General features: G+C 37.6%; 1 long non-coding RNA gene across 1 annotated transcript; it reads left to right on the top strand.

Annotated features, from left to right (window-relative positions):
• Positions 1–1,152: 1,152 nt before the first annotated feature.
• LOC122160460 lies at positions 1,153–9,386 on the top strand. The gene is made up of 3 exons (XR_006168832.1): positions 1,153–1,926; positions 5,399–5,472; positions 9,152–9,386. It is a non-coding gene; the product is annotated as an uncharacterized LOC122160460 (long non-coding RNA).
• Positions 9,387–10,944: the final 1,558 nt, after the last annotated feature.

The following is a 10,944-nucleotide window of genomic DNA, read 5'->3' as shown; positions in this document are numbered from 1 at the left end:
TGATGTAAGGCAAGCATAGCACCTTGTTTACTATTGCATAAATAATCCTGGTGATTGTAGACTGAATGAAGTGTGTGGTTAAGTGGCGATGCTAGGGTTGGACAGGAAATCTTGACCTGTAACATTGTCTGAAGTATTGCTGTTATGATTTGCTCTTAACCAGAGCTGAGGTTCACTGATGGACTTTGTATTGCCATCTAGAAGGTTTCCAGAGTAAACAATGTATGAGGCAGAGTCAGAGCGTTACTGTCTTACTCCAGCAGTGGTGAAAAGAGATTATCATAACAGAGGTGGTTATGCTTCTTTGCACCCTAGGGATTCAAATTCTGTGGCAGGATTAAGATTTGTTTACGTCAGTCTAATTTGGCGCTTGAGTTTTGCTTTCTCACAGCCATACTCATCACTAAGACTTTGTAAAACAAGCAGTAAATGTGCTGATCATGTTCGTGCTGAAAAGTATAGCATACATCTCCACAAACACACACTTGTACAAAAAGACCTACCTTTGATTTAGTGGGATCTGAAGCTTACTGCTCTGGCCTCATCGGTTTTCTGCAGTGGTTCTTTATTTAGGTTTTTTTTTACCTGAATGATAAGAGTTCTCACAACGTGGATGTTGGATATGCAAGAAGTGCAACTTCTAATATTTTCCAATGTTAGCATAAAAAGTTTAGACTCTATGGAGAAAGTGCCAATGCCAGACCTTGCTATAGTTTTCTTTTTAAGCTTAAACTCTTTCAGTGAGCATCAAGTATGGACCCCTGTGTGAGGAGGGAGATGTATTACTAAGCCTTGGGTCTCAGGCAGCATGCTCCTTAGCTTTCCAGAATAGGAAAGTCGCATTTACACTAAGTACTGAATTTACAGAGGCTTTTTATTTCCAATATTGCACTAATACTGAATTTATTTATTTATTTAGAATGCATGCTCCCTCATTTCACTTTCACCTTCTGCAGTGAAGTCATGCTTCTTGTGGCTGTGACCCCAGAATCAGTTGCTAGAGAAATAAATGTGGTGGCACAGATTAAATCACGGATTTCAGCACAGAATTGAGTGCATGGACAAAGGAGAAGATAAGTGCCTTTCTAAAATAGATAGATTTATTAGAAAAATCCATTTGTTTTTGTCAGCTCTGTTTGAACAGATTGTTCTAGAATCAAAATCTCCACTTAATAGAAATATATATATATATATATATATTTAAATTTTGCAGTGATCTTGTGCTCCTGGATCTTGCCTAGTTTCCACTTAAATAAGCTGAGAGGTTTATGCTACTTTCAATGGACTTTGTTTAAAACCTCTGTTAGAAACTCCTCGTGTCTGGCATTGCTAAACTGAGAAGGCAGTATTGAAAATAGGAGTTTGTCATGTAACTCACTTTCAGAGAACCCAGATCCAGAGTGTGCTGGACTCTGCTTATCTATTCTCTCAGCCTCTCTTAAATGCAAAGGGAGATAATCTTTTCCTAGAAGCACTTAGAACAAGATTTTAAACCATGAGTGCTGAGGTATCAGAGTTCCTTTTTACCCAAATATCTGGAAATATGGCCTTCCTTGTGATGTTTCTACACAATTTTAGCACAAATGTAACAATTATATCTGCAAATGAGAAAAATACATTCTGCAATAAGACTTGCCTGGACTGCAAATTAAAATGTTTAAAGAACATCATTCTTTAGTTTTAGGCTCACCTGTAGTGGAATGTGATTTAGTAGATTCCTTGTCTACTTCTTGCTCAGCATTTGCTGTCTAAACATAGGATGTGCTGCTCAGGTCAGTGTGCTTGCTTTCACTGTTAGGGAGAAGATGGCAGCTCTGAAGGGAGCAGGATGAAGCCAAATACTGAACTGCGTGCTGGAGGCTGCTGTTGACTACAGATGGAGTTGAAGTGATCAGCTGAGATCCACTTCTAGATGGGTAAAGCCAGGTGAGATGCATACTACCTCTAGCAAACAAGGAATGTGTTTGGAAGCCTTTCTCTCTGATCTTCAGGAAAATACAGGCTAAGAAGCTGCAGTCCAGCTGTCAGACAGAAGGTTGCATTCTCACTGAAAGTGGGTTTGATACTTAAAGGGGAGATGGATAATTAAGACTTCATCTTCCAAAATATTAAATATTGATTTGTAGACATTTAGAAGCAGGCTTAATGCTCTCCTGAGAACTGGCAGCAACTGTAAAAGATTATAAAAGATTTTAGTTCTCCGTGTAGAATTTAGCATTTATTTTTTGTTTAAAATTTATGAAACGTGGGTAAAATAAATCAGGAGGTAATGTCTGGTCCTCTCTGTGCCTACAAGCCCTGCTGCATGTGACGTGGATGTATGGTGGTTTTTTTTTCTTTTCAGTTTTGTATTGGCTTTTGGTTTATTGAAGTGTCAGGGGGTTTATAAGCTCTTCAACTCCAATTTTTATTGTTTTATCCAACTACTGTCACTTCTTATCAGTATTAAAGGCAGAAATCAAAGCACAGGACCCATGGGAAGCGACGTTTCAAATGTACACCATTGCTTTTCTTTGTCATTGTTCTGAACTATGCACCCTCTGCTCCTGACAGCATACAAGATAAGGAGTTGAGTTCACACTTTGTTAATTCATTTGTGAATTAAACAAAGGTTGGTTTTTTTGTTTTTTTTTTTTTTAAGTTAGAATGTTTTTTTTTTTTTTTTTTTTTCCTCCACTTCCCTATTTCTTTTTTTATGATTAGGGGCAGTTGATGTAACGCAAGAGGCCCTATACAGGACATCTTTGCCTTAGGCAACCACTTCATCTTCAGCCTTCCACTAATTTTCAGTTGGGAACGTACATGCTTGCATCTATTGAAGGAGGCAAAAAAAAAGTATTCTAGAGTAGCTGTTTCTTACAGGTGACTTTCCCTGAGAAAAAATGACCCAGCTTTATTAATTGGGTTAGAAAACCTGGCTCTAAGCATGGAGTGTGTTGCTCTGAGTCAAGGCAAGCAGGTACTGAGCTGCTGTGCATGGGACACAGCCGTGTGGAGAGTTTTATCTGCGAGGTTACTTGGATAGCTGTGCCTCTGCAGGAAGGAAGTAAGTTGAAGAGGAGTTGTTAAGAACTTTTTTTGCTTTTACCTTTTCTTTTCAGCTGTCTGTGTGATGGAAACAAAAATGAATTTTACCAGTTCATTGTATTTGGTTTAACAAGTATATTGAATTTAAGAGATGACATTTTCTGCGTTTTCTTCACAGTAGTTTCAAGTTGATCAAATCCATTTCAGATTGTTCCCTAGCTTATGCAGACTCACTATAAATAAGTGTAAACAAAACGTGTGTTCATTTTACCACTGGCTCCATTTATTAGGTTTTAAGGGTGCGTTTCCACTATGCCATCAAGTGCTGTGAAGGGGGGAAAAAAAGGAAGAGCAGTGAGAGAAAATCTATTTGAGAGTAAATAGTCTCTTTGCATATGTGTTTATATAGGTATATGGGTTTACGTGGGTAATGGCAATGGCACTGATAGAGCAGACCTGTTTTAGCATTGCAATGACAAATCAGATGACACGCTTCAACAACAAAAAAAAGAAGTTTGTTGGAGGCATGATTATTTCCTCTCTACAGCAAATGGAAAATTGACTGAGACGAGAGAAAAAAGCAAGTTAAGGTCCAAATTGAAACACTAAGTTATATACGTGTGGCAAGTAAGAAGTAATTAAAAAAAAAAAAAGACCTCACTAATTTTAAAGGGAAGAAAGGAGAGTTAATACAATTAAACTCAATGTTTAAATCTTACTTAAAACTCTGCAATTGTCAGAAGCAGATATTTCATTACAAAGATGCTGCAGTGGCGCAATCAGGGGGAAAGGCATTAAGGCAAGGCAGGCAAATCTATACATTCACACATTTCATATTTATTTTTAAATAAGCATACAGGATATTTTTAAATCCTTGGAATTAAATTAAATTCTTTACCTTCTTTGACTATTTCAGCTGGGGTATTGAGCCAAGAGGGAAATATACTTCATGTTATTTTCATTTTGACATTTTTATTGTCAAATGTTGTGCACTGAGTTGAATTTTGTTGTGCTCAAGTTTAGATATTTGAATCTTGAGGTCTTTTTATTCATCCTGTCATCTGTCATTGATGTAACTGACTTCTGTGACAGCACTGACAGAATTTATCCAAGAGTTTGCTTGATGATACTTTATAAAATCAAATATAAATAAAAGGGCCCATCATCTGGGGGATATGGAATTGGAATCCAGTGGGTGTTGATGGTTCACAGTTTTACAAAGAGCTATTCAGGAACTCACCCAACCACTTCTTACAGATTTATCTCTTTTTGTGTATGACCATGTTCATATTCCCTTCAGGTCGAGGTGCAAAATGTCATGTTTTTTCTTTTACTTTTCTTGTTCTTTCTTTCCAAAGACCTGCCACATGATCAAATATGTACCTGCATTTTTTTCCATGACATTTCAGAAATACTAAATATTGTATTCTGGTGATAATGCTTTCCCAAGAAGGAAGGAGATGGCCCATTTAATAATGTATACTTCATTTACAGCATGGAGTGTTAGCCAACTACTCGTGATGATACCTCTTCCAGACATAATACTGTTATATGCAGTGTTCTGACTACATTTTTAAATAGAACAACAACTGAATGATACATTCAAAATAATTCATGGAGAAGAAATAGAAGTATTTCAGCATGGGAGAATATTTATGCATTATTTAACAGCAATAATGTTTGAATTCATACATTATGCAAATGCCGTTGTAATCAGGAAAATGAAAGAACTTGGACTGCTGCAGCATCTTTAAATCTACCATTAGGTACTTATTTGTGCATATCATTTAATACTGCACAGCGTTACAGTATGTCACTTGAAGAGAGTTATCAGAGACCAACAGGTTATAGAAAATAAAGCTGATGAATTCCAGATTGCTACTTCGATGCTAACGCCTGTAAGTTTATCAGCAAACAAAAGTGAAGGTTTTAATGGTAATTTACGTAAAACTCCTCTTGTGGAGATAAGTTACTGGGGTTTTACTTGCAGTTCACATTTTGCATTGTGATCCTTGCCTGTGCTCACCCACACACAACAGACCAGCAAACAGTGTGGGCTGACACAGAAAGAAAATTCTATTTATTTTCTTAATGTATCAGCAGCTCAGTCCCTAACTATCAAAACCAGCATGCCTGCTCATCTAATGCCAAATAGCTTTGGCTTAGTCTCCTATTGTCTTCAAGATAAAGTATAAAAATATCAAATAGCCTCTATTTCATGAAAGGCTTTTATAGACCTTCCTTCTTACTACTTAAATGAATTTTATCTTTGCTTAATTAAATATAGAAAACTCATGCATACATGTGTGTACTTGACTGCAGCATCCTTGAGTCACTTTTCTTGTATGTACCATTCTTCGTGATTTTGCAGTTTGAGTGTGCTTACGTGTCTTCCGTGGGAAGAGGAGCAATGGTTTGCCATGAACACTGCCCACCAAATTGGAAGTAAGTGTTGCATTGAATCTTATTTATTTCTCCTACCAAACTTTATCCATTTTTAGTGTTTTGAGAGGGCAGATGAATGAAGAAGGAGCTTCATAAACAGCCATTGTCTCTGCCAGGTGCCTTCTTGCCTTTTAGATCAACATTTGGGAAAATGCTACCACAAGCAGTCCCAAAGATTCATAGTGATGGAAGGTTTTTCCCCTGTAGTCCATGAGTGAACAAAATTTTTTCCAAAACTGTGTTACAAAACACTTAATTATTATTAGTATTTCTGTTAATGATAACACTGAGAGCAAATAGAATTGAAGAACATCTGTACAGAAGTGAACAAACCATTTTTAAATGAAAGTGGCCCATCGCTTGTCATGGAGTTATTTACAGAAACAGTTAGTGGAGATAAATTTATATTCTGATTTCTATGTTTTATGGCAAGCAAGAAAATTTGCATGCATATGCCATCAATCCAGCATGTCTCATAAACACTATATTCATGTAATACCTCAGAAAATACTGAACAGATCTTCCTGCAAGTGAGTGGCATTTGGACTCAGTTTGGGTACTCACCAATTTGAATCCAGTCCACAGCATGGAATTTTTACTGTGCTAGAGTCTTCCAGAAATTACTACTTTTTGTGGCAGGCTGGATGCAATACAGTTTGCTCCTCCATCACAAAGACTGTGCCAGGGCTTCTGTTGTAAAATCTCTTACTAACAAGAAAACACAATTCAACCAATATATTATGCTCCTGACTAAGAATTGGCATACAAAAATTCATCCTGGAAATTTTTACTAGTGGCAAACAATAGTAACTTCTCAGAGTGCAAAATAATGCATGAACTCCCTTTTGCTGAGTGTTAACTAATTTTTATGGCATTGTAGTAATCAGTTGTTGTAAAGCTGGCTTGGAAAAGAGAGGGACAGTAAGATACAGCGGGCACCAGTGCTGCAGTAACAACATGTACTCACTCCAGTGCCAACTGGAGATCACCAGCTGATGATAAGGGCAGCCCCAAGAAATGGGAGTGTCCTCATTTCAGCTGGAAAAGAGCTGATTTTTCCTTTGGAGTATCTGGTATGATTTGCTTGAAGAGAAAAACAGTGTCAATAATACACTGATCTTTCAGTGTGCTGAGAAGTGCTATAAAGGACCAAGCATGTTGCAGTTACTGAGCTTCTATTGTCATGACAGTGAGGTGCTGAGAGGGGACAGAACCAGGGCAACTGACCTGAACAGGCCAAAAGGGTATTCCAGTAAGCTATGGCATCATGGAAAGCAAAAAAAAAAAAGTGCACACACACAAACATGCAAGTTCTAACCAGAGGAAGGGTGTGCTTTGCTAAGAGAACACACCCTCTTATTGCAAAGTTATGAGCTATTAAGCTGGGAATACTACATTTCTGTAAATTTAGAAGAGGGTCTACTAAATGATGACCACAAATTGTACAAAGCCAGAAAAGACTGTGTAACTTGTTTGAGATATTGTTTAGCAGTTGAATAGAATGCCTGCATGTGGAAAAGGATCTCCAGGTTGTCTGCTTTCCTTAGGTCGCCTTTTTTTCTTTCTTTCTTTTTATTTTTTTATTTTATTTATTTATTTATTTATTTATTTATTTGGAGAACTATCATTTTTCTTGCTCCCAATAGTTTCTGATTGTACTCAGGACATGCTCCAAAATCCACTAAAGTCAACAGAAAAATTACCTGGTAGCCCCCAAACACAATTTCTGTGATTCCTCCTCAAAATCGTCAGTATCCATCCCCAGTGTGCCAGAATAATTGTGTAAAATTAGCTCTGATATGAAAATTGGCACTGACTTCAAAAGATACCCCAGTGAAACATGGTAATTTTTGTTTAAAGCATGATCTTAATGCATGTTAAGTTCCAAGCTGATAGCTTACATATTCTTATAGTGAATAAATAAGTGTATTTATGTATTCCATAATGTAATGGTAATGTATCTCCCATATGACCATCTGACATTGTTTCTTCTAGGAAGATATAATGAATCTTCTCTGCATCACAAGAAAAAGGCTACTCAATCTTAAGACAACATTTTAATCTCAGTCAAAAAGGGGCATCTTCAACATAAGGCTGTCTGCAGTCATGGTGTGGCTTTCCTAACTTTGCTATTTCCTTTGGGCTTTATTTAGAAACACTTTAGCAACACTTCCTAAAACATGCAGATGTTGAGGCTTCTACTAACAGCATTATTAAGATAGCATCTTAATTCTTTTTTCTTTGGGGGCAATATGTTTCTCTTCCAGTTTATTATGGCAAACGCTGTAATTTCCACTTCTTTCAGTGTCTGAAGCTTTCTGCTTTAATAAATGCACATATTAGATGCTATTCTTTCTCAGCTTGATAGGTGTATAGTGTCAGAAAAAAGAAGGTCACAGTGATGTTAAATTTGCTGCTGAGTAAAGGATCAGAGTGTAAATGAAATCTTGAAAGATGGGAAATGAGAATGTGCAAGTGTAAATAATGTATTAATTATTGACAGCTAAGGGACCAAAGACTCCTATTTAGTAATGACATCTTCATTGTCACGCTGCCTGACAATATCTCAGGTATTTTTACTTTAATAAAAGGTTTTCCCCCCAAGACAGTAAGTATTTCAATTTTCCTGTGTAGCTTTATTGATATTTTTTATTTTCTTTGGCTTTTCTGTATCTTACTGTATTCTAAGTCCTTGATTCAAAAGGGAACTGGGGGGGGTAGTGAATTCCCCCCGGCAAGAGATCTTAGTACAATACAAAATATTTTTTGGTATAATAGATCACAATATTGAGGTGCAAATGGAAATTCCTTGTTGGTTGTTTATGAAAGTTAAAATACAGTTTAGGCAGAGATGTGGGTTAGGTAAGGGCTTGGTTTTGTCAGCAGGACTTTATGGTAATTACTTGTGCTTAGTATGCTGGAAGCTGAATTGCTTTCATTGTGGCTTCCCACGGTGGTCTGCTTTGCTACCCCAGCTCACTGGAGCCCACCTGCAGGCAGCCCGGGGCTGGGGAACCCTCTGTGCAGTGCCCTGGAGGACAGAAGGTGCTGCTGAGGGTTGGGGTATAAAGCAAAAGGAGAGGTATCTACTGCAGGTGCTCTCCAGCCCACTGATTGCATTTTCTCTGTCCTTTTGGAATAGAGCTGGGTGACTGTCGAATCCTATTATCTGATTAAAAAAAAAAAAAAAGAAAGGCAGGTTCTGGTCTGTGGAATTATTTAGCACGTTTCTATTTAATTAATTGTCAGAGATAAATTCTTGCATGTGGGAGGATGGGAAAAAAAACAACAACAATCAAAAGAATTCTAGTTCATTGTTTTCAAAACATTGTTTTGATGGAATCAGAAAGACTGTTCATCTGAAGAAGTTCAATTTCTTTGCTTAACAGATATTGAAGTTTTTACATGAGATACAACTTATGAAACATTTGCCTGAGATTTCCCATGTGTCAGTTGCACACAGCCCAGCTGTGTTTCCAGCCGACAATGCTGCTTACCTGTGGAGCAGTGCAAGTGTCTCCTGGCCCGTGGTTCTGCTGCTGAGCTGTGTAGGGAAATAGCCATCTTGTTACAGGGTGCTCCCACCTGCATAGCCTGCTTCCAAGGTGTTACTTGTAGGTGTTGACACCACTAGGAGAAAATATGCTTCCTATTTATGTAAGTCTGTTGTTTCTTACAGGGCATGTCTCAAACGTTAGCAAACATCATATTTGATGCTTCTTCCTCTGCCCAAGAATATAACTTTATCAAAAGGAAATTTCCTACTCATTTGAGCAGTCTCCATAGCAACAGCGCTGTACACCTGTGATGTATGGGCACAAGCTGTTACAACCTATGAACTAGCTGGAGTGAGCTGTGCCCCACCCCCTGCCAAAGCCAGAGTACGTCTCCCATGTATCCATGGCACCTGGTTCTCCGTGGTACGTATCTGCAGTCCGTGCGTAAGATTGTCGTGTTTGGAATCGGTGCACTTACATTTAGTAAATACAAACAAACACGCCGCTTACATGAAGTTATACACTTGCAAATATTCAATGTGTTCCTGTCCTGAGGGAGGACTTTATAATGCAAAAATTATACAAAAATAAAAGCTCATGCTTACAGTTGCTTCTGTAAGAGTTTCCTAATTCAAAAAATTCATAAAGTGCCTCACTCTTGCAGATCTGTCAACCTGTTAATAGTATATCATTAAAAAGAGAATAAAGCAACACATGCTGAATTATTTAAATATCGTTCTAATAGTAAACTGGAAGTAATTATGCACCTTTGGCTATCAATATTGCAAAGAGCCTGTTGCCGTTCACTCTGTAACTTTTAGTGAAATTGAGCTCACTAGTAAGAAACAAATGGTTGCATTTTAAAGAAACCCCAAATTATTTCCCCAGGTCATTCATAAGGTAGGTCATTACGCAGAAACATTTTCTTATGCAAAGGAAGGAGAAAAAAAAAAAAGCAAGTAGCTTACTAATGCAATGGAAATGGTGTTTGGAGCTTCCTGAGTTTATTAGCTTATTTAAGAGGAGGCAAATCACAAAGAAGATGCTTGTTTGAAATACATGCTGTATGAAACCCTACATAATCATGGGCATTACTCTTCAGCGTATATATATAGCTAAGCATAGTGCTTCCTGCCTGTTCCTGTGTTCTTGTGTGTGTCTGTGTGTTCTCATCTTCATCTTTACTCTCAGATTTGCCTTCGTTTCGTTCTTGATTTGGTATTGCCCATTACTGAATGCAGTCAAGCAAGAAGCGAAAGGAGTGAAATATGATGGAAGATGTGTGCGTATTTTCAAAACCGATAACAGGCTGCCTGATTATTTTTTTTTTAGTATCACTCTGTGCTGCAGTGTGCTTTTTTTTTTTTTTTTTTTCCCCCCCCAGTTTTATTACACTTCACATTTTTATGCCAGTGATTGTAGGCTTTCTGCTCAAAGAGCAAAATCTCTTGTCCTTGTTTGGCAAACAGAGTGGATAATATTGTTCTCCTCTTGTTGGGGAAGGAAGTCGGGCTGGTGACTCACATCACATAGGCTTACAGCCATTGAGGCAGTTTGGTTATGGTTGGGGACTGGAAGGGAATGGAGTTTTTGCCAGCACTTTAAGGATAGAAGACAACTATCTCCCATTATTCTTGTTTTTTTATAATAACTGTTTTTTTCCTCAAGTGTAATTGTTTTCAGGTTTTCTACTAGGAAATATCTGTCTTTTATAAGCTGCTAATACTCTGCTTTAGGCAGAACACAGTGCTTGGAGCTTATGGAGCCTGATTTCAGGGAAACTAGCAGCATTATTGATTTTCATTGGGCTTATTAGGATCAGCGTAACATGCACTTTTGCTATACTAGATTGTATTTGGCTTTCATCATGAAATCTCATTACACTAAAAAGAAATGGAAACAAGTTATGCAAGTAAAAGATTTTTCAGAATACTATAATGAAATTACTTTGCATCTGTGAAAACACGCTTCGGAT

Source organism: Centrocercus urophasianus, unplaced genomic scaffold, assembly GCF_019232065.1.
Source record: "Centrocercus urophasianus isolate 14NV4802_14NV808 unplaced genomic scaffold, USGS_Curo_1.0 seq_18, whole genome shotgun sequence".
In the NCBI taxonomy this organism is placed as follows: domain Eukaryota; kingdom Metazoa; phylum Chordata; class Aves; order Galliformes; family Phasianidae; genus Centrocercus; species Centrocercus urophasianus.
The sequence above is the reverse complement of the archived record's forward strand: the minus strand, read 5'-3'. Positions and strand labels throughout refer to the sequence as shown.